This window comes from Pan troglodytes, chromosome 18 (genome assembly GCF_028858775.2).
Source record: "Pan troglodytes isolate AG18354 chromosome 18, NHGRI_mPanTro3-v2.0_pri, whole genome shotgun sequence".
Lineage (NCBI taxonomy): Eukaryota > Metazoa > Chordata > Mammalia > Primates > Hominidae > Pan > Pan troglodytes.
Window position 1 is genome coordinate 23,850,605 of NC_072416.2, and position 23,809 is coordinate 23,874,413.

At 41.1% G+C, this 23,809-nt stretch overlaps 1 protein-coding gene across 1 annotated transcript in view; it reads left to right on the forward strand.

The window, feature by feature from the left end:
• The first annotated feature begins 22,324 nt into the window (after nucleotides 1–22,324).
• The window catches only part of LOC101058359 (phospholipid-transporting ATPase ABCA3-like), a 70,127-nt gene continuing 68,642 nt past the window's right edge, over nucleotides 22,325–23,809 (forward strand). The window contains exon 1 of the mRNA XM_063796836.1: nucleotides 22,325–22,413. The gene's annotated coding sequence lies outside the window, so the exon portion shown is untranslated. The remainder of the gene's footprint in view (nucleotides 22,414–23,809) is intronic.

Consider the following 23,809-nt stretch of genomic DNA (forward strand, 5'->3'; position numbering starts at 1 on the left):
GCTTAAGGCATTAAATCCTAGTCATCAAATCAGTGATAGGAAAAGTAAGTTAATTCAAAGAAAAGAGAGATGATTTTCACCTGGAGTGGTTAGATAAGGGCTTCATGAAAGAGTGGGGAGAAACCAAGGTCTGAAATAATAATAGTGACGACAACAATGATAACATCAGGTTATTGATCTTTACTATGTACCAGATACTGCACCATGCACTTTATGTATATTATCTCATTTAATTATACAACAACCTCTAAGGTAGGGAGGTGTTGTTATTAGTTTTACTGTCCATTGGAGGCTCTGAAAAGGGAAGAAATTTAGTTCAAGGTCATCCACCAAGTCAGCAGAGGAGCTGGCTTTGCCCATGGTTGGACTTCAGAATTATATTCCTAATCATTAAGCTACTTTGGCAGAAAGAGAGGAAGAGGGCATTACAGGCCAAGTAAAGCCCTGAGGTGGAAGGCATGTTGAATAGCTCTGGGAACAGTGAGTTGCCAGACGTGTTAGGCTGGAATAAGGTGCTGAGGTCTAGGAGCACCAGGAGATAAAACTGAGAACGATTCTTGGAGTCAGGCAGCTGAGAATGGTGATTCCTAGGAAAGAAATTACATGCTCCAAGAGAGTAAGCATTTAGAAAGATGGGTCTTCTGCCAATGCAAAGCATGGAACAGATGAGCGAGAGCAGAGCCTGGGAGAAGGTCAAGAGGCAGGACTGCTGAAGTTGTGCTTTGTGGTATTTTGGTTGGAAGCTACATAGGGCATTTTGTAGGAAATGGTCACATCATGATAAAAGACAGTGGATGAGTAAGTGTCAAAATCAGTACCAATGAGATGAGAAATTGTACATAATGTGTTTAGCAACAGTGCTTGGCACAGAGTAGCCATGTAATAAGTGAACACTGAGAGAGAAAGAGAGAGAGAGAGAAGACACTGGTGGTTGGGAAAAGCTGATTTCAATGACACAATTTTGTTTCTTCGGTTCACCATCCCTAGAAATTTATGTCCAGAGACGCTGGGCTTATAGAAATGTTTCTGGCCCATCACGTGTGCTGTTAGCATTAATATTACATCACATTTATTGGGTTTAGAAAGCACAGACATATAGCCCTGGCATGATAGTTCACGCCTGTAATCCTAGCACTTTGGGAGGCCCAAGTGGGTGGATTACCTGAGGTGAGGAGTTCGAGACCAGCCTGGCCAACATGGTAAAATCTTATCTCTACTAAAAATACAAAAATTAGCTGGGTGTGGTGGCGGGTGCCTGTAATCCCAGCTACCCAGGAGGCTGAGGCAGGAGAATTGCTGGAACCCGGGAGACGGAGGCTGCAATGAGCCAAGATTGCACCACTGCACTCCAGCCTGTGTGACACAGTAAGACTTTTTTGGCCCTTTGTTTTTGTGAATGTGAACTAAAAATAAAATCCTATGCCCCCCACCTACTGAATGAACCCTCTCTGGGCCAAGCAGACCCCAGAAAAACCTTAAAGACTTAGTTTCCAGCCATGATGGGATGGCAAATCAGATATGCCTCATTACATCCTCTCCCTTTTAGAGTTTAGACACAACTGAGCAGCCTTAATGTTAATACAGAGATCACAAGACTGACAGAACAGACTCTTTGTGGCAATACGATAACAAATTATAAACAGGATCTAAGGCCATGCCAGGAAGGGTTAAGTCATGCACCCTTACACTTAAAGAAAAAAGCTATGTTCTAACTGCCACAGAGTTTTTGTTTTCTCCAGCAGCTAAACAAGCACTGGCTTGAAGATAAGCAATATTTTTGTTTTTGTTTTTGTTTTCCCCAGCCCTGCTCAGAGAAGATAGGGAACATGGCTTGGGCGCAGTGGCTCACACCTGTAATCCCAGCACTTTGGGAGGCCAAGGCGGGCGGATCATGTGAGGTCAGGAGTTTGAGACCAGCCTGGCCAACGTGATGAAACCCCATCTCTACAAAAAGTACAAAAATTAGCCAGGTGTGGTAGCATGTGCCTGTAATCCCAGCTACTCAGGAGGCTGAGGCAGGAGAATTGCTTGAACCAGGGAGGTGGAGGTTGCAGTGAGCCGAGATCGTGCCACTGCACTCCAGCCTGGACAACAGAGTGATTCTCTCTCTCTCACTCTCTCTCTCTCTATATATATACACACACATATATGTATATACATATATACATATCTATGTATCTATATAGATATGTATATGTATCTATGTATCTATATAGATATGTATATATGTGCATATATATATATATATATAAATTTTTTTTTTGAAACAAAGTCCCTCTCTGTCACCCAGACTGGAGTGCAGTGGCATGATCTCAAGTGATTCTCCTGCCTCAGCCTCTCAAGTAGCTGGGATTACAGGTGCATGCCACCACCCCCGGCTAATTTTTGTACTTTCAGTAGAGATGGGGTTTTGTCATGTTGGCCAGGCTGGTCTCGGTCTCGAACTCCTGACCTGAGATGATCCACCCGCCTTGGCCTCCCAAAGTGCTGGGATTACAGGCATGAGCCACCGTGCCCGGCTGAAGATATGCAATATTAAAACAATTACAACTCATCCAAATCACAGATATTGACTAACCGACCCCTTGTTCCACCAGCCATAACTACAGCTTGATTGGACAAGAGACTGATTTCAGTAACTTTCTCCTGATAAGACTACCGACTATAGGATGGTTCTGGCTGACTTACAGAGGTCGCACACTTGCATGCCTTCATGTCCTGAAAAGACCTTTTGACGTATCAGGCTGAATTGTAATACATTTAAATGTTGCAACCACCCCAAAATGAACATGAGTTGTATGTAACATGCATGTTTGTTAAATACACATGCATCAGGACCACTTTCATGAATATTCATAGCTTCTTCTCTCACCTGTTGAATATGTATATTTAGCCAACCTGTTGAGCATAAAGCTCCTACCCCAACCCTCCTCCTTCAAAGTGCCTGTCTCTGATCTTGGCCAAGGCATGTGATATGGTTTGGCTCCATGTCCACACCCAAATCTCTTCTTATAGCTCCCATAATTCCTACATCTTGTGGGAGGGACCCAGTGGGAGATGACTGAATCATGGAGGCGGGTCTTTCCCCTGCGGTTCTGATGATAGTGAATGAGTCTCACGAGATCTGATGGTTTTAAAAATGGGAGTTGCCCTACACAAGCTCTCTCTTTGCTGTTGCCCTCCATGTAAGATGTGACTTGTTCCTCCTTGCCTTCCACTATGATTGTGAGGCCTCCCCAGCCATGTGGAACTGTAAATCCAATAAGCCTCTTTCTTCTGTAAATTGCCCAGTCTCAGGCATGTGTTTATAGACAGCATGAAAACGGAATAATACAGCGTGCTTCCCAGCATAGGATCCCACCTTGCAGGCTGTAACCTCGTATAAGAAAGTCTCTTCTTGTCTAAATTTATAAATTGTGTGGTTTTTTTTTAACAAGGAGAAAAAAAGCAAAACCAAATACTCATCAACTAAAAGAGATATGAAATAAGAAAGCCAGGTATTTATTTGCTTCCATAGTAAATTCAGGAATTTAGCCCCGATTAAATAGAAATCTTATTTCTGACTCCCGCATTACTAGAAAGTTTATTAATCTTCTTTAAGTCATGATTATAATAGTAATTTCATTATTTTAACAATGACAAAATAAGAAACCTCAATAATAGGAATTCACTCCAGTGAATCCTGTAGAAACAGGACAACTCTGCAAATCATCTCAAATCATCTTCCTTATAAAGCTTTGGTTCACATCACCCAGGTCCTCAGTAAAGTAGCACTGAGAAAACTAGTCTTGGTTGCATCACTTCTTTTGAGACCAGAGGCACAGAGAACTAATTGTCCCAAGCCTCCAATAATAAGTATTATTAATAAGTAGCATATTAAATATTAGGTGTTATTGAGGTTTATTTTATTATTATTAAAATAATGAAATTATTATTATAATTATGACTTAACAGAAAGAAGATTAATAAACTTTTTAGTAATGCAGGGGTCAGTATTGAGAAAGCTGGTGTAAATCTCTTTTCCCTGCCCTTCCCTGAGACCTTGTCCTGGGACAAGCCTGGGGGCCATGTAAGCTCCTGTGCCTGAGCCTCTGGAAGTTCCCTGCTAACCCCTAACAGACCCTGCGAAGGAGGTGGTTACTTACATCCCCCTAGACTTCTGCCACTACCACAGTGAAGATGGCAGCAGGGTAGAGCTGTACCATAGTGAGGTACTCACCTATGGCACAAAATTTACGGGATTCACTCAGTAGTCATGATAAATATTAAACTAAAACATCTAAATGCAATATTTAAAATAAAAATCAATGCCAAAAAATCCACAATGAACAGAGTACAAAAATTTTCAACAAAGACGGCTCAGGATTACTGACTTTTCCTTTTGCTGTAGATGCCAATATAGCTCCTCACGAAATTTTATCTTTACATTTTATTTTAAAATGTAAAAATATTGTATAAAAGTCTTTATTTTGACTATTGAGTTGGCTTCACCTTGAATGCTGCAGCCAAGGCGCGTGTCTCATTCCCCTTATCCCTAACCGCTGTCGTCCTAGAGTTGGGGGACTGAGCGGTGGGCCAGGAGAAGCAAGGGATGAAATATCTCGGAAGCCTGAGAAGGGTGGTCTGGGGCTCTTGGGAGCATGCGCGGGGTGGGGCGGTGGGGGGACTGAGGTGGCGCTCCCGGCTCCACCGCGCGCCCCCGGCACCTTCCGCGCGTCCCCGGCTCCCCACACTCCCACCCCGGTCTGCCCCGGGCGCCCCCGGTTCCCCGCCTCCTGGTGTGCCTCTGGCGGGTCCGCGCAGGATCAGGCTACAGACTCGCCCGCGGGCGGCTGCGCGGCGGTCCGTTGGGGAGGGTGTTGGGGGGAGGGTGTTGGGGGGCGGGTGTTGGGAGGAGGAGCCCCAACCAGGTGGACGCGCACCCCGCAGCGGCGGAGGCGGCGGCGAGGCTTGAGCAGTGAGTGCCCGGGAGCCCCGGCCAGCCCTTCCTCCTTCTGCCTGATTCCTCTGCGCTGGCCGCTGCTCCAGACGCCAGGGGGCCCACTCGCTGCCCGTGGTCGGCGCGCAGAGCTCGAAAGCGCGCGCCTCTAACAAATGAAAACCCATAGGGACTTAGGGTTGAATTTTAACTTTTTTTTTTTTTTGGCTTATTGTTTAGTGCTAGATAGAAGGGTTTGAGCGGTGTAGTCAATTTTGGTGCTAGTCTGACCTGAGGCAACGTGACGTGACCTACGCGTCTCATCAGTAATGCAGAAATAACATTTTATCCACTTCATCGGGCTTTTCTTTTTCAGAAAATTGAGGTAAAATTCAAATAACATAAATTTCACCTTTTTTACCCTTCAAAGTGCACAGTTCCCTGACTTTTAGTATATTCACGATGTTGTGCGACCAACACTACCATCTAATCCCATTTTCATCACCCCTCAAATAAACCCTGTACTCATTCAGTTACATCCCATTCTCCTCTCCCCACTGCCTCTCCCAATTGCCAATCTACGTTTTTGTTTGTGGATTTGTAGGTTCTAGACTTTCTTTCTCTTTCTTTCTTTCTTTCTGTCTCCAGCTGCATCTACATTGCTGCAGAGGACATAATTCCATTCCTTTTTATGGCTGTATAGTATTCCATAGTGTATATGTACCACGTTTTCTTTATCCAATCCACCATTGATAGGCACCTAAGTTGATTCTATGTCTTTGCTATTGTGAATGATGCTGCAATGAACATACAGACGCATGTGTCTTTTAGTAGAATGATTTATTTTCCTTTGCGTATATACCTAGTAATGGGAATGCTGGGTCAAATGGTAGTTCTAAGTTCTTTGAGAAATCCCCAAACTGCTTTCCACAGTTGCTGAACAAATTTACATTCCCACCAACAGTGTATAAGTGTTCTCTTTTCTCCACAGCCTCACCAGCATCTGTTTTTTGACTTTTTAATAATTGCCATTCTGACTGATGTGAGATGATATTCCATTGTGGTTTTTATTTGCATTTCTCTGATGACTGGTGATATTGAGCATTTTTTCATATATTTTTTGGTTACTCGTATGTCTTCTTTTGAGAAATGTTTGTTCCTTTTGCCCATGTTTTATTTGGGTTATTTGTTTTTGGCTTGTTGAATTGTTTCAGTTCCTTGTAGTTTTGTATATTAGACCCTTGTCAGATGCATAGTTGCAAAATAAATTTGGGGCTTATGATACTTGGCCTGATTATTTACATAAAACACAGTGGGCATAGTGAATGGCTTTTAAACGTTGGCTTTGCTGGGACTTTTATAATAAATTTTGGATTAGACTTTTAAAAGTCTTGAAGCGAGGAAGCCAAACCAAGTATTTGCTTGGCTGTATCTGTAATACCTGTATGAATTGGGTTAATTTCTCTCTTCTTGAGTTCCCAAAATATACTGAGGCTCGTGGCCCTGCCAGAAAGTGACATTCTTTACTTAGTGCAAGCACAGAAACCATATAAGGGAACTGTGTAGACAAGGAACCATGCCAGACTTTCCAAAGGGCTTTTTATCAGCACTATAAAATTGTAAAGCTAATCTCAATTCCTCCAAGCAGTCTGGTCATCTCTGAAAATATGCCATTCCAACCAAAGCCTTGATAAAATAGCCAGTGTATCTAATTATGTCCTGTTATAAAATAAAACAGATCCGTATTGAACTTATGCAAATAACTATTTTGCCATAAATTAAGAATACTCACAGTTTCCAAATTTGGGAGAAATCCAGTAGTGAGAAAGGCAAATGCTTCAAATTTGCCCACAAAGGTATATTTACCCAATTTTTGTAAGCTATGAATAGCTCAAAAGAAAAAAGGTTTATTAACTCTGGAAGCAAAACATAAAAAGAATCAGCAATGTTTCAAGCAAAAAAGTTATTAAAAATCATCTTTGTCCTCTATCAGTTTAGTCCCATGTAGTTAATTATTATTCCACTTGATGTTGGGTTAGCAACCCTCATGAATGCATCAGCTTTTTTATTAGAGCCCTGGAAGTTCTTGCCCACTCCAATGGTGTGATCTCCAAAGTTATCAGAAACCTGGATTCAAGAGTACTTGTCATAGTTCTTTCCATGAAGTTCCTTAAAGAAGAAGCAAATTTTGGACTGTAGCTGATTATAAACCACTTTTTGAGAAGAATCAAAATAAAACAATAATTGAGAATGACAAATCTCTTAGAATAGACATGGTTAAAGACAGAATTTTTTTTTTTTTTTTGAGACAGAGTCTCACTCTATCGCCCAGGCTGGAATGCAATGGCATGATCTCAGCTCACTGGAACCTCCACCTCCTGGGTTCAAGCAATTCTCTTGCCTCAGCCTCCCAAGTAGCTGGGATTACAGGCGCCGGCCACCGCGCCCAGCTAATTTTTTTTTTTTTTTTGTATTTTTAGTAGAGGATTTTGCCATGTTGGCCAGCCTGGTCTTGAACTCCTGAACTCAGGTGACCCACCCGCCTCGGCCTCCCAAATTGCTGGAATTACAGGCATGAGCCACCGCACCCAGCCTAAAGACACAATTGACAAGCATATTTGATTATTTCTGTGGCATACAATTTAACATCATTATAATGATTACCGATAACATATACCAAGACATATCAGAATTGTAGGAATTTCTTACAATTTTGGAACATACTTTAATAACACATTTATGTAAATATAACTCAAAGAAAGTCAAGCACCATTTCTTATTTGCCAGTGTTTCCTATATAATTTTAACATATTAAATAAGCCTACTATGTCTCTCTTGGACATCTAGGAGTTCCTTTTGGAAGATACTTAATTTTAGGCTGGGCGCAGTGGCTCACTCCTGTAATCCCAGCACTTTGGGAGGCCGAGGCGGACAGATCATGAGGTCAGGAGATGGAGACCATCCTGGCTAACACGGTGAAACCCCATCTCTACTAAAAATACAAAAAATTAGCTGGGCGTGGTGGTGGGCGCCTGTAGTCCCAGCTACTAGGGAGGCTGAGGCAGGAGAATGGCGTGAACCCAGGAGGCGGAGTTTGCAGTGAGCCGAGATCACGCCACTGCACTCCAGCCTGGGCGACAGAGCGAGACTCCGTCTCAAAAACAAAAAAAAAAGGAAAATACTTAACTTTAGAATTTGAAATTTGATTTTTGGAAGTATGTCAAATACTAAAGGCTTAAAACACTTCATCAAAATAGAATCACGGGTCACTGTAAAATAATAGTCATTTACTCAAAGTGATAATTCAAAGATTTCAAATAGAAAAGCCTTTACTCTTTGTTAGAAAGGAAATTGTTTTCCAAACAATCATAAGACCTATTTTTTGGTAGAGTTTGAGAAGGTATGATATAACAGAAATATGTATTTGGTCTTCATCCCTTGTTCCTGGCACAGAGCTCCCACAGTCCTTGGAATTTCTGGAATGAATGGAATATCTTTTCTTATTCAAAACTTGACCATACGTGAGTTTATGCTAATAAGGTGACTCCAGGAAGGCCCTTAGATAGCTTGAGGATAGGTGCTGGTTGCCAGAGGAATCAACCATGTGATGAGGATTGAAACTTTCAGCCCACATCCTCACCCCTGATCTCCAGGAAGGAAGGAGACAGGAGATTGAGTTCAGTCACCAAAGGCCATTGCATTAACCAATCATGATTACATAATGAAGTCTTGATACAAACTCTTGAACAATGAGATCTGGAGAGCTTCTGGGTTGGTGAACCCATTGGTGTGCTGGGAGGGTGGCACACTGGAGAGGGCATAGAAGCTCTGTGTCCCATGCCCCTTGCCCTCTGCACTTCTTCATTTGCCTGTTCATTTGTAATAAACTGTAATTGTAAATGTAGCACTTTCCTTAGTTTTGTGAGTTGTTTTTAGCACATTATCAAACCAGAGGAACAATTGTGGGAGTCCTAACATTTGTAGTTATCCAGGCAGAAGTGCAGGTACCCTGTATTCCCTATTTGTGGCTGTGTCTAAAGCGGGTGCAATCTTGTGGGATTGGTTCTTTAACCCGTGGAGTCTGTGCTAACTTATAAGCTTAAGCAACAAATGAGTCAAATAAAAAATCACAAGGGAAATTAGAAAATACTTTGTAGTGCTAGAATTGAATTCAATTGTAGGACACCCAGTTGGGGTGTCAGAGAATAGGACAATTGGTTGTTTATTTAAAAACCAAACAGGAGGACCAATGTAAATTATTCTTTAGATGTTTGGTGGAATTCACCATTGAAGCCATCTTATCCCAACCTTTTCTTTGCTGAGAGGTTTTTAGTTACTAATTAAATATCTTATTATAGGTCTATTCAGATATTTTACTTATTCTTGAGTTAGTTTTGTAGTTTGTGTGTTCCTAGAAATGTGTCCTTTTCATCTAGGTTATGAATTGTGTCCTTTTCATCTAGGTTATCAATTGCCCTACATTTGTTCATAGTATTCTCTTGTAATGTTTTTTTATTTTTGTAAGATTGGTAGTAATGTCTTCTCTTAGTTTCCTGATTTTAATAATTTGAGGCTTCTTTCTTCTTATTTTGGTCAGTCAATATAAAGGTCTTTGACTTGTGTTGATTCTTTAAAGGGATTGTATATTTTCCCTGGTCTGTTGTTTTTACATTCTCTATTTATCTCTGTTTTAGTCTTTATTATTTCCTGCCTTCCACCAGCTTTGGGTTTGGTTTGCTCTTCTTTTTCCAGTTTTTAAGGTGGAAGACTAGATTATTTATTTGAAATAGTTTTAAATGTAAGAATAAATGTGAAAAAACTAAACTGCTTTTCTTATAAGTTTTGGTATACCATATTTTTGTTTTCATTCATGTCAAAGTATTTTCTAATTTCCCTTATGATTTTTTATTTGACTCATTTGTTGCTTAAGCTTGTATTGTCTAATTTATACATATTTGTGTATTTTCAGATTTCCTTCTGTTACTGATTTCTAATTTTGTTCCATTGCAGTCATAATAAGATGCTTCATATTATTTCAGTTTTTTATAATTTATTAAGACTTGTTTTGTGGCCTAATTAATGGTCTGTCCTGGATAATTTTTTTATGTACACTTGAGAAAAAAATGTGTATTTTGTTATTGTTGGGTAGAGTATTTTATATATACCTTTAGGTCAGGTGGTTTATTTTGTTGTTCATATCTTATATTTGTTTGATCAATGTAGTTGTTCTATAATTATTTAAAGTGGGGTATTGACATCTCCAACTACTATTGTTGAAAGCCCTTAAATCTGTCAGTTTTTGCTTCATATATTTTAGGGCTGTGTTGTTAGGACCATATATGTTTGTTACTGTTGTATCTTCTTCATGAATTAACCCATTTAATAGTATATAATGTCCTTCATCTCTTATAACCGTTTTTATCTTAAAGCCTATTTTGTCTGACATTAGTAGAATCGTTCCAGCTCTCTTTTGGTTACCATTTGCATTGAATATATTTTTCTGTCTTTTAAACTTTTAATTTATTTGTGCCTTTAAATTTAAATAGAATCTGTTGTAGGTAGCATATGGTTGGATCATGCTTGTTAAAATCCATTCTGCCAATCTCTGTGCTTTAATTGGAGCAGTAATTTATTTATATTTAATGTAATCACTGATAGGGAAAGACATACTTCTACCATTTTGTCATAAGAATGTCATAAGAATTTACATATTAGGTGCAAACTTACCCTCTACCTCCTCACTCAGGTGGCACCCTCTCTTCTGTCAAAGTGAGAGTTGAAGCCAGCTGGGCTGCTGGCTCAGGTGGCCAGCTTTTATTCCCTTATTTGGCCCCGCCCACATCCTGCTGATTGGCCCATTTTACAGAGCGCTGATTGGCCCATTTACAGGGTGCCGATTGGTCCATTTTACAGAGTACTGATTGCCAGCTGGGCTTCTGGGTGGAGTGGGGACTTGGAGAACTTTTGTGTCTAGCTAAAGGATTGTAAACACACCAATCAGCACTCTGTAAAATTGCACCAATCAGCACTCTGTGTCTAGCTAAAGGATTGTAAATGGACCAATCAGCACTCTGTAAAATGGGCCAATCAGCACTCTGTAAAATGGACCAATCAGCACTCTGTAAATTTGCACCAATCAGCACTCTGTGTCTAGCTAAAGGATTGTAAATGGACCAATCAGCACTCTGTAAAATGGGCCAATCAGCACTCTGTAAAATGGACCAATCAGCACTCTGTAAAATGGACCAATCAGTGTTCTGTAAAATGGACCAATCAGCAGGATGTGGGTGGGGCCAAATAAGGGAATAAAAGCTGGCCACCAGCGCCAGCAGTGGCAACCTCGGATCCCCTTCCATGCTGTGGGAACTTTTTTCTTTTGCTCTTCACGGTAAATCTTGCTGCTGCTCACTGTTTGGGTCCACACTACCTTTATGAGCTGTAACACTCACCACGAAGGTCGTCGGCTTCATTCCTGAAGTCAGTGAGACCACGAACCCACTGGGAGGGACAAACAACCTGGATGTGCCATCTTTAAGAGCTGTAACACTCACTACAAAGGTCTGCAGTTTCTCTCCTGAAGTCAGCAAGACCACAAACCCACTGGAAGGAAGAAACTCGGGACACATCTGAAGGAACAACTCTGGATGCACCATCTTTAAGAATTGTAACACTCACCGCAAGGGTCTGCGGCTTCTTTCTTGAAGTCAGCGAGACCAAGAACCCACCGGAAGGAACCAATTCTGGACACAAAAGCATCTTCCAAATATGCTTTTTGCTCAGACTTCTAATTTCATCTTTTTTTTCCAGTAATCTGAACTCAGTCTTGAAGTCTTACAGTGGTAGTTCAGAACCTTACCTCTTAAACATGTTTCTTATTTCCGCATATATATTCATAAACTGTTATACATATTTAATTTAGTATTTAGAGGAATCTCAGCATCAAGTTTGTTTCTCTGAGGATGTATGTCCTTTCAACTGATAATATATTCCTTATCCTCTTTCCACTGTTGAGTCCTAGGCTACATTTCCTATCACAACTTTGCTTTTTCATTGGTTTTGTAGAATAAACGGTATGAGAAATAATCAGCATTGGTTTCTTGTTCGCATGAGATGACGGGAAGACAGATGATATGGACATCAGCTTTCCCAAAAGGATTTTCCAAAGCTGTAATTATCAACACAAACTACGTTTCAAGAAATCAGGGGTAGTATACTTTATGCTAAAAACGGAGGGTTTGTGAGAATAATGTTACAGCTTTTAATTTTCTCTGTTTAATTTTATCAAGTTGGGAGACTTTTGTTATCCTGGGACAGTTCATTTCATATAAAGCATGCTAACGTTATCTTTTTCATCGCAGATTGGAATAATACTTTTAAAAACTTTCTGCTTGATTCATTCCTGCTGTTACCCATTTATAACCTTGGGATGAGCATCAGCAAATACTACACTATCCAAGAGGTGAATATGTTGTGTTCCTGTTGAAAAGTATTCCTAACTCCATAAATTACAGTGGAGAAAGTGAGTATCTGAGGCTCTACAAATCTCATCAGAGTTACTGGTAGTCAATTACTTATTACATGTGAGTAATTCTACCTACATTACTGTGAATCTTGACAATAACTCAAGTTATATGTTATCCTCATTTTGAAAAAAACTAAACCTTACACAATGTAAAAACTTGCTCAACATCACAAAATTTCTACAAGATAGCACTAAGATTCAAAGCTTATGTGCATAATACATTTTCTCTGTGGGAAAGAATCTCTGTGATTAGCATCTATATTGTATTATACATTAATCTCAATAGAGGGGAAAGCACTTGAAAAAATTTAACACCCTGTTATATGAAACTTCTCAACATCTTTGCATGTGCTTATTTGCCACATGTGTATCATCTTTGGTGAAGTGACCGGTGAACTTTTCTTTCATTTATTGTTGAATTGGTCTTTTTTCTTACTATTGGGTTTTGAGAATTCTTTGTACATTCTGAATCTCAGCCCTTTGTCTAGTAAGTCATTTGCAAATATTTTGTCCCAGACTATGGCTTTTTATTTTCTTCAAAGCATCTTTTAAGAACCAAATGTTTTTAATTGTGGTGAAGTTAAATTTATCATTTTTTAGTGAATTGTGCTTTTAGTGCTATATCTAAAAAACTTTGCCCAATACAGAGTCACAAAAGCTTGATTGGATGTCTTCTTCTAGAAGTTTTACTTAAGAGAAATGAAAGCATATGAGCATAGAAAGACTTGTATGCAAATATTCATAAATAGCTTTAATTGTAAAGGCCAAAAATTAACCCAATGTCCATCAACATGTGAATGGGTAATCAAACTGTGAATTATTCATACAATGGAATACCCTCAGCAATAAAAATGAATGATCTACCAAAAAAGGGACTTTTCAGCAAAGGAGGACTAGAATGAAACATCTTCACTTTGAGTAAGGAAATCTAGAAATATCTATTGCTAATATCATTTTCAAGGTAGCATTATCATTATCATTATCACTGTGGTAGCATGAAATACATAAAACATTTAGGGAAAATTTTTAAAAAGGTGTGCAGTACCTGTACACTGAAGACTGAAAACATTGCTGAGAAAAATTAAAGATGACTTGAGTTAATGGAGAAATATACCTTATTCATGGATCAGAAGACTCAATATTTTTAAATTGTCAATTGTCCCCAAATTGATTTATACACTCAAAACAATCTCAATCAACATCCTAGAGGCTTTTTATTTTTGGTAGAAATTTAGCTGATTCTAAAACTTATATGGAAATTCAAAAGAACTTCATTATCCAAAAATATATATTTTCTTAATTGCAAGATTTTGTGACAACTCATTTTAAAACTTATTATAAAACTACAGTAATGAAGACAATGTGGTATTAACATAAGTAGAGACATAGATGACGGATGGATGGATAGATAGAATAAGATACAGAGTTCAAAAATAGATTCACACATGTATGGCCAATTGATTTTGGATTCAAAAGAACTTGATTATTCCAAACTATACTTTTTTAATTGCAAGACTTTGCACCAACTTATTTGAAACCTTATTATAAAACTACGATAATTAAGACAGTGTGGTATTAGCATGAGTAGAGACAGAGAAGATAAATGCATGGATGGATGGATGGATTGATGGATGGATGGATGGATGAATGAATAGATGGATAGGTAAGTAGGTAGATAGATAGATAGATAGATAGAATAAGATACAGAGTCCAAAAATAGATTCATACATGTATAGTCAGTTGATTTCGGATGAGGTGCCAAAGTAATTCAAGTGAGAAAGGATAGTCATTTCAATTAGTGGTCATGGCCCTAACCTGTAAAAGCTTGTGATTAATACCTAGCAAACAGACAAATAAAATCCCTATAACCTCTTAACTCTATCCCAGTAGGAAGAAGGTTGTGAAAACTGTGCATTCTAAAAGACAGCGTAGATTGAAACACCCACTTTAGATGCACCAAGGGAAAAGCAAATCTGAATGCTACAGGAGACAGTGAACAAGGGAATCTCTCAGAGAGAGCAGGTGAGGATTCTGCAGAAAAGAGAATACGGAACACAGTGGCAATGGCGGTAGATCCATCATGAGCTGGGAAATACTGAAAAAAATCTCTGAGAACTAGACCTAGTCAATCAAAATCCTGGTTACAGGGGGAAATAAATAAAGAGGCTTGAAAATGTGCAAAGCTATAAATGTTAATCTTGAGAGAGATTAATTTGGAGGTTAGAGAGAAGCAACTTAGAAAATAGAAGTGCCCTTTAGAATTAGGGTAGCAAAGAGAAATAAGGACATGTCCAGCATAATTTAACTTCATACAGATATTAGCAAGAATCACAGAATCGAGTCGCTTCATTCCCTTAGAAAAAGTTCTATTTGTTAAAGAAACTGCACTTCACTGTATTAATAGAAGAAGATGAATATGTACTAAGAAGCTTAGCAAACTAATCAAAATATTACCATTCATCCATTAAATCACTTGCTATTGTTGGTTCAGATAATCAATTTAATATGCCATAAGAAGGAAACAGAAGAATATCAAAATACTTCAATTGATGAAAATTCCTTTCCCTCACCTGCCAAAGGAAACTAACCACAAAGCAGAGGGAAATAGTAACTAAGTATCAATATACAGGAAACTGGAGAACAATTTGTCAGCAAAAAGGTAGAATACGCATAACTTCTCATTCCCACCTCACAAAAACTTCAAAAATTAGCAGAAACTGTCTAAACCAATTTTGTCAGGACTATGGAAAACAATCAAAAGTTTATAGCAACCAAATGAATACTGAACCAATAAAAAAGTCACTTCGAAACAGTGGATAGTTTTGTGATGATTTTACACGCCCTTGCCCCTCTCCCTCCCTGGCACAGGAGTGGTCATGGTCTTGAAGCAGAGTAGTCTGCAGTCCCAGTTTTGGACCGTTTTCCCTGGCTCTGGAGGGTGCGGAGCAGAATTTATTCGCAAATTATTATTATTATTTTTTAATTTACTTTAAGTTCCGGGATACATGTGCAGAATGTGCAGGTTTATTACTTAGGTATACATGTGCCATGGTGGTTTGCTGCACCTATCAACCTATCATCTAGGTTTTAAGCCCCATGTGCATTAGGTATTTGTCCTAATGCTCTCCCTCTCCTTCCCCGCCACCCTCTGACAGGTCTCAGTGTCTGATGTTCCCCTCCCTGTGCCCATGTGTTCTCACTGTTCAACTCCCACTTATCAGTGAGAACATGCAGTGTTTGGTTTTCTGTTCCTGTGTTAGTTTGCTGAGAATGTTGGTTTTCAGCTTCATCGATGTCCCTGCAAAGGACATGATCTCATTCCTTTTTTTTTTTTTTTTTTTTTTTTTTTTTGAGATGGAGTCTTGCTCTGTTGCCCATGCTGGAGTACAGTGGCGCGATCTCGACTCACTGCAACCTCCACCTCCTGGGTTCACACCATTCTCCTGCCTCAGCCTTCCAAGTAGCTGGGACTACAGGCACACACCACCACGCCCAGCTAATTTTTTTGTATTTTTAGTAGAGACGGGGTTTCACCATGTTAGCCAGGATGGTCTCGATCTCCTGACCTCGCAATCCACCCACCTCAGCCTCCCAAAGTGCCGAGATTATAGGCGTGAACCACCACACCCCGCTGATCTCATTCTTTTTATGGCTGCATAGTATTCCGTGGTATATATGCACCACATTTTCTTTATCCAGTCTATCATTGATGGACATTTGGGTTGGTTCCATGTCTTTGCTATTGCAAATAGTGCTGCGATAAACATACATGTGCATGTGTCTTTACAGTAGAATGATGTGTATTCCTTTGGGTGTATGCTCAGTAATGAGATAGCAGGGTTAAATGGCATTTCTGGTTCTAGATCCTTGAGGAATCACCACACTGTCTTCCACAGTGGTTGAACGAATTTACATTCCCACCAACAGTGTAAAAGTGTTTTTTCCTATTTCTCCACAGCCTCGCCGGCATCTGTTGTTTCTTGACTTTTTAATAATCTCCATTCTGACTGGCATGAAATGGTATCTCATTATGGTTTTGATTTGCATTTCTCTAATGATCAGTGATGTTGAGCTTTTTTTATGTGTTTGTTGGCTTCATAAATTTCTTTTTAGAAGTGTCATATCCCTTGCTCACTTTTTGGTGGGGTTTTGGAATAGGTAGTCCTTTTTATGTCAGTTTTGTATGTTGTGCTTTTCAAGGAATTCGTCCATTTCACTTAAATTGTTAACTATAGTAATACAATGATATAAAGTTATTTGTAATATCAAAAAAAGAAAATTAGGCCAGATGTGGTGGTTCACGCCTATAATCTCAGCACTTTGGGAGGCCGAGGTGGGCAGATCACCTGAGGTCAGGAGTTTGAGACCAGCCTGGCCAACATGGTGAAACTCTGTCTTTACTAAAAATACAAAATTAGCTGGGTGTGGTGGCACACGCCTATAGTCCCAGCTACTTGAGAGGCTGAGGGAGGAGAATCGCTTGAACCCAGGAGATGGAGGCTGCAGTGAGCCAAGATCATGCCACTGCACTTCAGCCTGGGCAAGACAGAGCAAGACTCCATCTAAAAAAAAAAGAAAGTTATTTTGTTGCACCCCATCTCCTATATATGAAACTATTTCCAAAACCATAAGAAAATTCATCTCACTAAAACATGAACAAATTAAAAGATTATAATTGAACTCCATAGAAAAATATCATAAGTAAAAGACCATTTTCCACCATGTCCAGCTAATTTTTGTATTTTTAGTAGAGACAGGGTTTCACCATATTGGTCAGGCTGGTCTCCAACTCTTGACCTCAAGTGATCCACCCGCCTTGGCCTCCCAAAGTGTTGGGATTAAAGGTGTGAGTCACTGCACCCAGCTGGATTTTCTTAAGTAAACATTTAAGAAACGCTTACTTTTCAAGAGCTAATAGTGTGGAAAGTGTAAGGGAAATGGAGATTGGAAAAGAGAAAAATAGAAAAACAATCAAATGGAAATATAGATGAGAACTTGTCAGGGAGAAATAAGGCAATATCAATTCAAAACAATTATGAAAGCAGTCCACAAAGATAAAAAGCAAAACCACAGAACAAATACTAAAAACTATCATTCAAGAAAATTTCCTGAAATAAAAGAACACAAATCTACTCATTGAAAGGGCAACCAGTATACCTGAAAAAACTGACCCCTAATCACTAACACCAAGGAATATTCTAATAAACTACTTCACTTTAATAATAAAATGGGGCAGGGACTTTTATATATGTAGACAAAAAAGACAAGCATTTTATAATAGAAAAAGTCAGATTGAGTGCAGATTTTGTAACAAGAAAGTCTTATGCTAGGAGAGCAAGTCAGATGTTTAAGATACTCAATGAGGCTGGGGGCTCACGCCTGTAATCTCAGCACTTTGGGAGGCTGAGGCGGGCGGATCATGAGGTCAGGAGATCGAGACCATCCTGGCTAACACAGTGAAACCCCCGTCTCTACTAAAACTACAAAAATTAGCCGGGCGTGGTAGCAGACACTTGTAGTCCCAGCTACTCAGGAGGCTGAGGCAGGAGAATGGTGTGAACCTGGGAGGCGGAGCTTGCAGTGAGCCGAGATCGCGCCACCGACTCCAGCCTGGGCGACAGAGCAAGACTCCGTCTCTAAAAATAAAAATAAAAAATAAATAAAGATATTCAATGAAAGAAAAACGCAAGCAAGGTTTTTACTTCCAGCCGAAGCGACCTTCAGGATTAAAAGTCACAAAAGGCCAGGCACGGTGGCTCACGCCTGTAATCCCAGCACTTTGGGAGGCCAAGGCAGGTGATCACCTGAGGTCAGGAGTTCGAGACCAGCCCGGTCAACATGGTGAAACCCCATCTCTACTAAAAATATGAAAAATTAGCTGGGCATGGTGGCACATGCATGTAATCCAAGCTACTCAGGAGACTGAGGCATGAGCATTGCTTGATCCGGGAGGCAGAGGTTACAGAGAACCGAGATCTCACCATCGCACTCCAGCCTGGGCAACAAGAGCAAAACTCCATCTAAAAAAAAGAGAAAAGAGTCACAAAGACTCATGAACACAAGGAATGCTGTTTCTATTAGCTCCTCCTGAAGAATATACACATGAAAAAAATTCCCATTAACTAAAAATTGATTGGCAGAGCTTGTGTGTAAGAACTAATGGTGGGCATTGACTATATGTGCCTCTAAAATTTGGGCTAAATGAAAGGTATCTGTGTGATAAAATATAACATAATTGATACATATTTTTAAAATGCATAAATGTTTCTGTATCATGAATATAACAATAAATAGAACCAACCAGAGTGGGGATATGTGCTGTGTGTCTTATGCATGTATGTAGATATGTGTATTTCCACTGACATGTAATTACAGAACAGTGTGGGAGAACTTCTATAGAACATATTGGTCCTCTCAATAAACATAGAAAGGCTTAATTCTCTGACTAGATGAAAAAAATATTTTTCAGATTGGCTAACAAGCAAAATCCAACTCTGCGGTATGTAAGAAACACAACTAAAGCAAACTGTATCACAGAGGTTAAAAATAAAAGAATGATCTTTATGTTCTCATGCTAGACCAATACTTGGCCTTTAGCAATGCATTAAAAAATGTTTAAATCTTCTTACCAATTGATATGTCATTTAGCAGTGTCTGCCTTGTATAAGTAGATGCTTGTCCTGTTGCTCCCTGCGGCACCTGTCTCTCCCATGATGCTGAGTTAGGTGTTTGTCCAGTATTTGCCCAATCAGAGAACTGATAGGTTAAATAAAAGCTATTAATTTGCAGTTTGTCCAGCCTTTTCTTATGTGAAGAGTGAAAGGGATATTCACCAGTTCTGTGTACCTCCAAGGGAAAGCTAAAGTTGGCATAACCAATTTTACAAAAAGCAATGACCCAAAAATTCTACCTTTAGGTATATACCTGAGATACTTGCATCCACTTCTGCCAAGAGATACGCAAAATAATATTCAAATAAGTGATATTCACAAAAGTCAAACACTAAAAACAACCCGCATGTCTATTAGTAAACAAATGGAAAATATACAACATTCATATACCAGATTACTGTGCAGAAAGGAAAATGATGAATTATAATTACATGCAACATGAGTGAAGTTTCCAAACAATATTGAGTGAAGCAGAAAGAAAGGAATGAATACTGGATGATTCCATTCATATGAAGTTCAAAAGTAGAAAAATAGAAATCACAATTTTAGGGGTGCATGTGTAGATAAAAAGATAAAAAGGGAACTGTTAGGGAATTGCTCAAATAACAATAAAAGCAATGGCTACTTTTTATAGAGGACAGAAGCTGGGAAATAGCACATGGGAATGTATGCGTTATTATTACTTGACCTGGATAGGGTGGTTTCGTGTGTATTTGCTTTAAATAATTCATTAAGCTCGATGTTTGAAATATCTCATATTTATTTGTGTGATCATGAAGGCAATACATGCTTTAAGACTAACATTAAGAAAAATCCCACACCATTACAAACGTGTTTTTTCAAACATTTTTAATCCCAGTTAATTTGCTATAATCTACAAATATGCAATAAAAGTGTAAATACAAATGTTTATTCTAAATTAGGAATAGACACCACCCTCTTTCCTCCTACTCTACCAGTGGATCATTACTCACCTGTATAAGAAACTAGAACAAGTGGCCTGACTTTGGTGATTTATACGTGATTTTCTGTTTCACACGTGAGGCTATTCTTACTATGATTATTCTTATTATGATTAATCCTTATTGTTATTAATCTTGTTCTTATTGTGATTATTCCTGTTGTCCTCCCCACCAAACACACTGTACATGCCCACACACTGCCAGGAGGAAAACATCCTGGTTCAGATTCTCAGCACTGCATTTAGGAATAAAGTCTCGTAGTAACATTAGGCTTTTAGTTTCTTTTTTTTTTTTTTTTTTTTTTACTTTTTGAAACAGAGTCTCACTCTGTCACCCAGGCTGGAGTTGAGTGGCGTGATCTCAGCTCACTGCAACCTCTGCTTCTTGGGTTCAAGCGATTCTCCTGTCTCAGCCTCCCGAGTAGCTTGCATTACAGGAGTGCACCACCACGCTCGGCTAATTTTTCTATTTTTAGTAGAGACAGGGTTTCGCCATGTTGGCCAGGCTGGTCCCAAACTCCTGACCTCAGGTGATCCGCTCGCCTTGGCCTCCGGAAGTGCTGGGATTACAGGCGTGAGCCACTGCACCTGACCACATTAGACTTTTAGAAGGCTCAGGTGTTTTACTTTGGGCAGGTGAACTGGCTAATATTTGTACCCTCAATCATTGCTATGAACTCCACATAATAAGACTAGTTCATGAGGAATAAATCTGCCGAAACCATTAACTATATCATGGATACCAAAGAGATTGGGTTAGCAGGTCACATCTCCTTTTGTATTAACCTCCTCTATCCACCCCTTCAAGTATATAGTTAAGTAAATGTAGCAATATTTTGGTGATTTCAAATGAAGTGTGTAAGATTATTCACCTGTCCTATTATCCTTTCTTGAGTAGTGTCTTAAAACACAAGAACCAAGGGATCCTTAACTGCTACATTCCCAGCAAGGACTGGGGAAAGGTGATGGTAGAAATCTTGCCCTTGTAACATTGCATGTTAAGTAAGAGAGCACTAACGGTGGGGAGTATTTGGGATTCGGGCATTTGGAATGGGAGCCTGGCATTGTTGGGAGGAGCAGCAGCGTTAGGTTACTTTCCAAACACCCCTAGAGTTTAATTGCCTTGATTTCTTCCCCTAAATCCGACTATTAGGCCATGTCCATCAAGAGATGGCCTCCTCTCACTTTCTCAGTTCTCTGTTCTTCCGCCTTCTCACCTCCCCCTTCTGTGCCTTTTGTCCTCCAACATACACTTGATAGGAGTGGGGGAGTGGAGGAGAGGCTTATCTGAGTTGGGGGCTGAAGGGGAGATTGCAATGGTAACTGTGTTTTTATTGCTGCTGTTAAAGGTGTTTGGCATTTTGGAGCAAGCTAAAGAGCAATTTGATTTAGAAGACTATTCCGTCAGTCAGATCACACTGGAACAAGTCTTCCTGACCTTTGCTAACCCAGAGAAATCATCCAGTGATGATGAAAACGAGGTGCCATGAGATTCCCTCTGAAAAAAAAAGAAAAAAAAAAGAAATGCCCTACACGTGAGTCCCAATAAACTCATCTACTCATCAAGCTGGACTGGTCTGAGTCATTCTTTGGTCTGTTGGCTCCTTTCCCAGTTTGGGGCGGAGGATGTTCTATACAGTCCTGGATTTTTCCCCAACCAGGAAGAGAACTCCTTGTCCTGCAGTGTTCCTCTAGCGCCCTCTCCTGACAAAGCTTAACTTCGGAGCTGGAGCAAGTCGTATCCGGCATTGCAGGGGAGAGTGAATTTGGCCTGTGATCGAATCAGAAGCTGCGATTCTAAACAGGAAGTTACACTGGAGGCGAGAATTGGGGTGGGGCGCGCCAAGAGGAGCAAGCATTATAGAACGTGGGGAGCATGAGAAATACACGGAGGTGGAAACGCCGGAGTGGCTGGCGGGTAAAGGCAGCGGGCGCAGATGAAGCGGGCTGGGCGTCCCACGCGCAGAACCGTCCCGGACAGAAGCCGCAGGGGCTGCGCTGGCTGGAAAAAGGAACGCGAGGACAGCGCGCGTGGCGCGGGGTCTGCTCCAGGACGGAATCTTTTGGGTGGCCCGCATGAGGGGTTTGCAGGACCCCCGGCCTTTGGGAAGTTATCTGCTAAACTCCAGTAGACCCTGAGGAGCAGCGGCTCATGAATCTTCTTAAACTTCTGTCTTCAGCGGCTGGGCCAGCTGAAGGTGACCATGACACACGAGGGAGAGAGAAGCCCGCGAGAGGCGGAGAATTGTGGGGTCGTCCAGGAGGGTCGACAAGGCAAAGAACCTGAAGACCACCCAAAAGGGTACCTAAGTGGGGCCCTTTCAGGGACTTGGGGCGTAGGGTAGGTGGGTGAGCGCAAGGGACGAGATGGGTGTGCGCATGGCACGAGGTGGGTGGGAGCATGAGACGAGGTGGGTGGGGCGGTGGGTGAGGTCCCCGCCCCCAGACGGGCTGGCGAGGAAGCAGGGAAGAAGTAACGTTGGGCTGGTGGGGCAACGGGTGGGGCGCACTGGAGCTGCGGGGTAATAGGTGGAACAAACTGGGGACTACACTCGTGGGCGCACGTGCGGAAGAGGGACTGAGGAGGTTCCTGCGTGCTCCCCTCGAGCACCGCCGACAGCTTCACCCGCACCTCCTGCCTTGCGCACCACTGACTCCTACCGCTCCGCGCACTGCGCGCGCTCGGCCCTCGTGCAGCCAGCTCCCGGCCGGGTCCGCGCGAGGGCCAGGCTGCCAACCTGCCCGCGGGCGGTTGGCGGTTGGGGAGGGCGTTGGGAGGAGGAGTCCCGCCGGGTGGACGGGCGCCCTTCAGCGGCGGAGGCGGCGGCGGCAGGGGCGAGGCTTGAGGGTGAGTGGTAGGGAGTCCTGGCGCGTCCTCCTTTTGCCGGCGTCCCCCTGCGCTTGCAGCTGCTGCCCGACGCCCGGGAGGCCGACCCGCTACCCGCGATGGGCGCGCAGAGCCCAAAAGGGCGACCCCCAAACAAAACTCACGCATATAAATCCTCCAGAGACTTCCTCATCCCCCATCCAACACACACACACACCCACACACACATACACACAATCAAATCGAATAGAAGCACTGTTAGGAATTTTATATTGGCTATGCAAAGTGCTTGAACGCACTGACTTTGGAGGCAAATGCCTTGTCCCTAGTCCTGACTAGTCCAGAATTTATTTGCTGTGACCTATGGCAAATTGCTTGGTTTCTCTAAGCCTCCATTTCCTAAGGCTGATATCTGAAAATAACTATAAGAGGAAAAGATGCTATTGTATCCAACTCAGAGGGCGGTCCTGATACTTACATTGCCAGAACATGTTAAGTGTTCCATAAATGGCAGAAGGGGCTGTGGAAGTTCAGTGATTATAGGTAGTTTAATTTGTCTTAGTTTTCCTTTGTGAAAGCGTAAATTGCACCAGAGAAAGTCACATATGTAAGGGATACTTTATGCAAAGCTGTTGTGCTAGGGAAGAGAGACCAGAACTCAGTCTAAACTAACTCTGCTGAAACAAAGTGGGGCAAGGTTTTTAAGCTCTAGGATGAGAGTAGAAAGGTGCTGGAGGGCTGTCGGAAGCATACTGAGTTGTTTGCTGAGTTTACAAGTGTTTCCTCCGTGATTAGGCCAGCTGTGTTTGCTAATTGGCTCTCAGGGAAGTTAGGCTCCTACCCTCCCACAGAAACTGGGAGATAGGGGGACTGTCTTCCTTGATGATTGCATTTCAAAGGAATGGCTCCC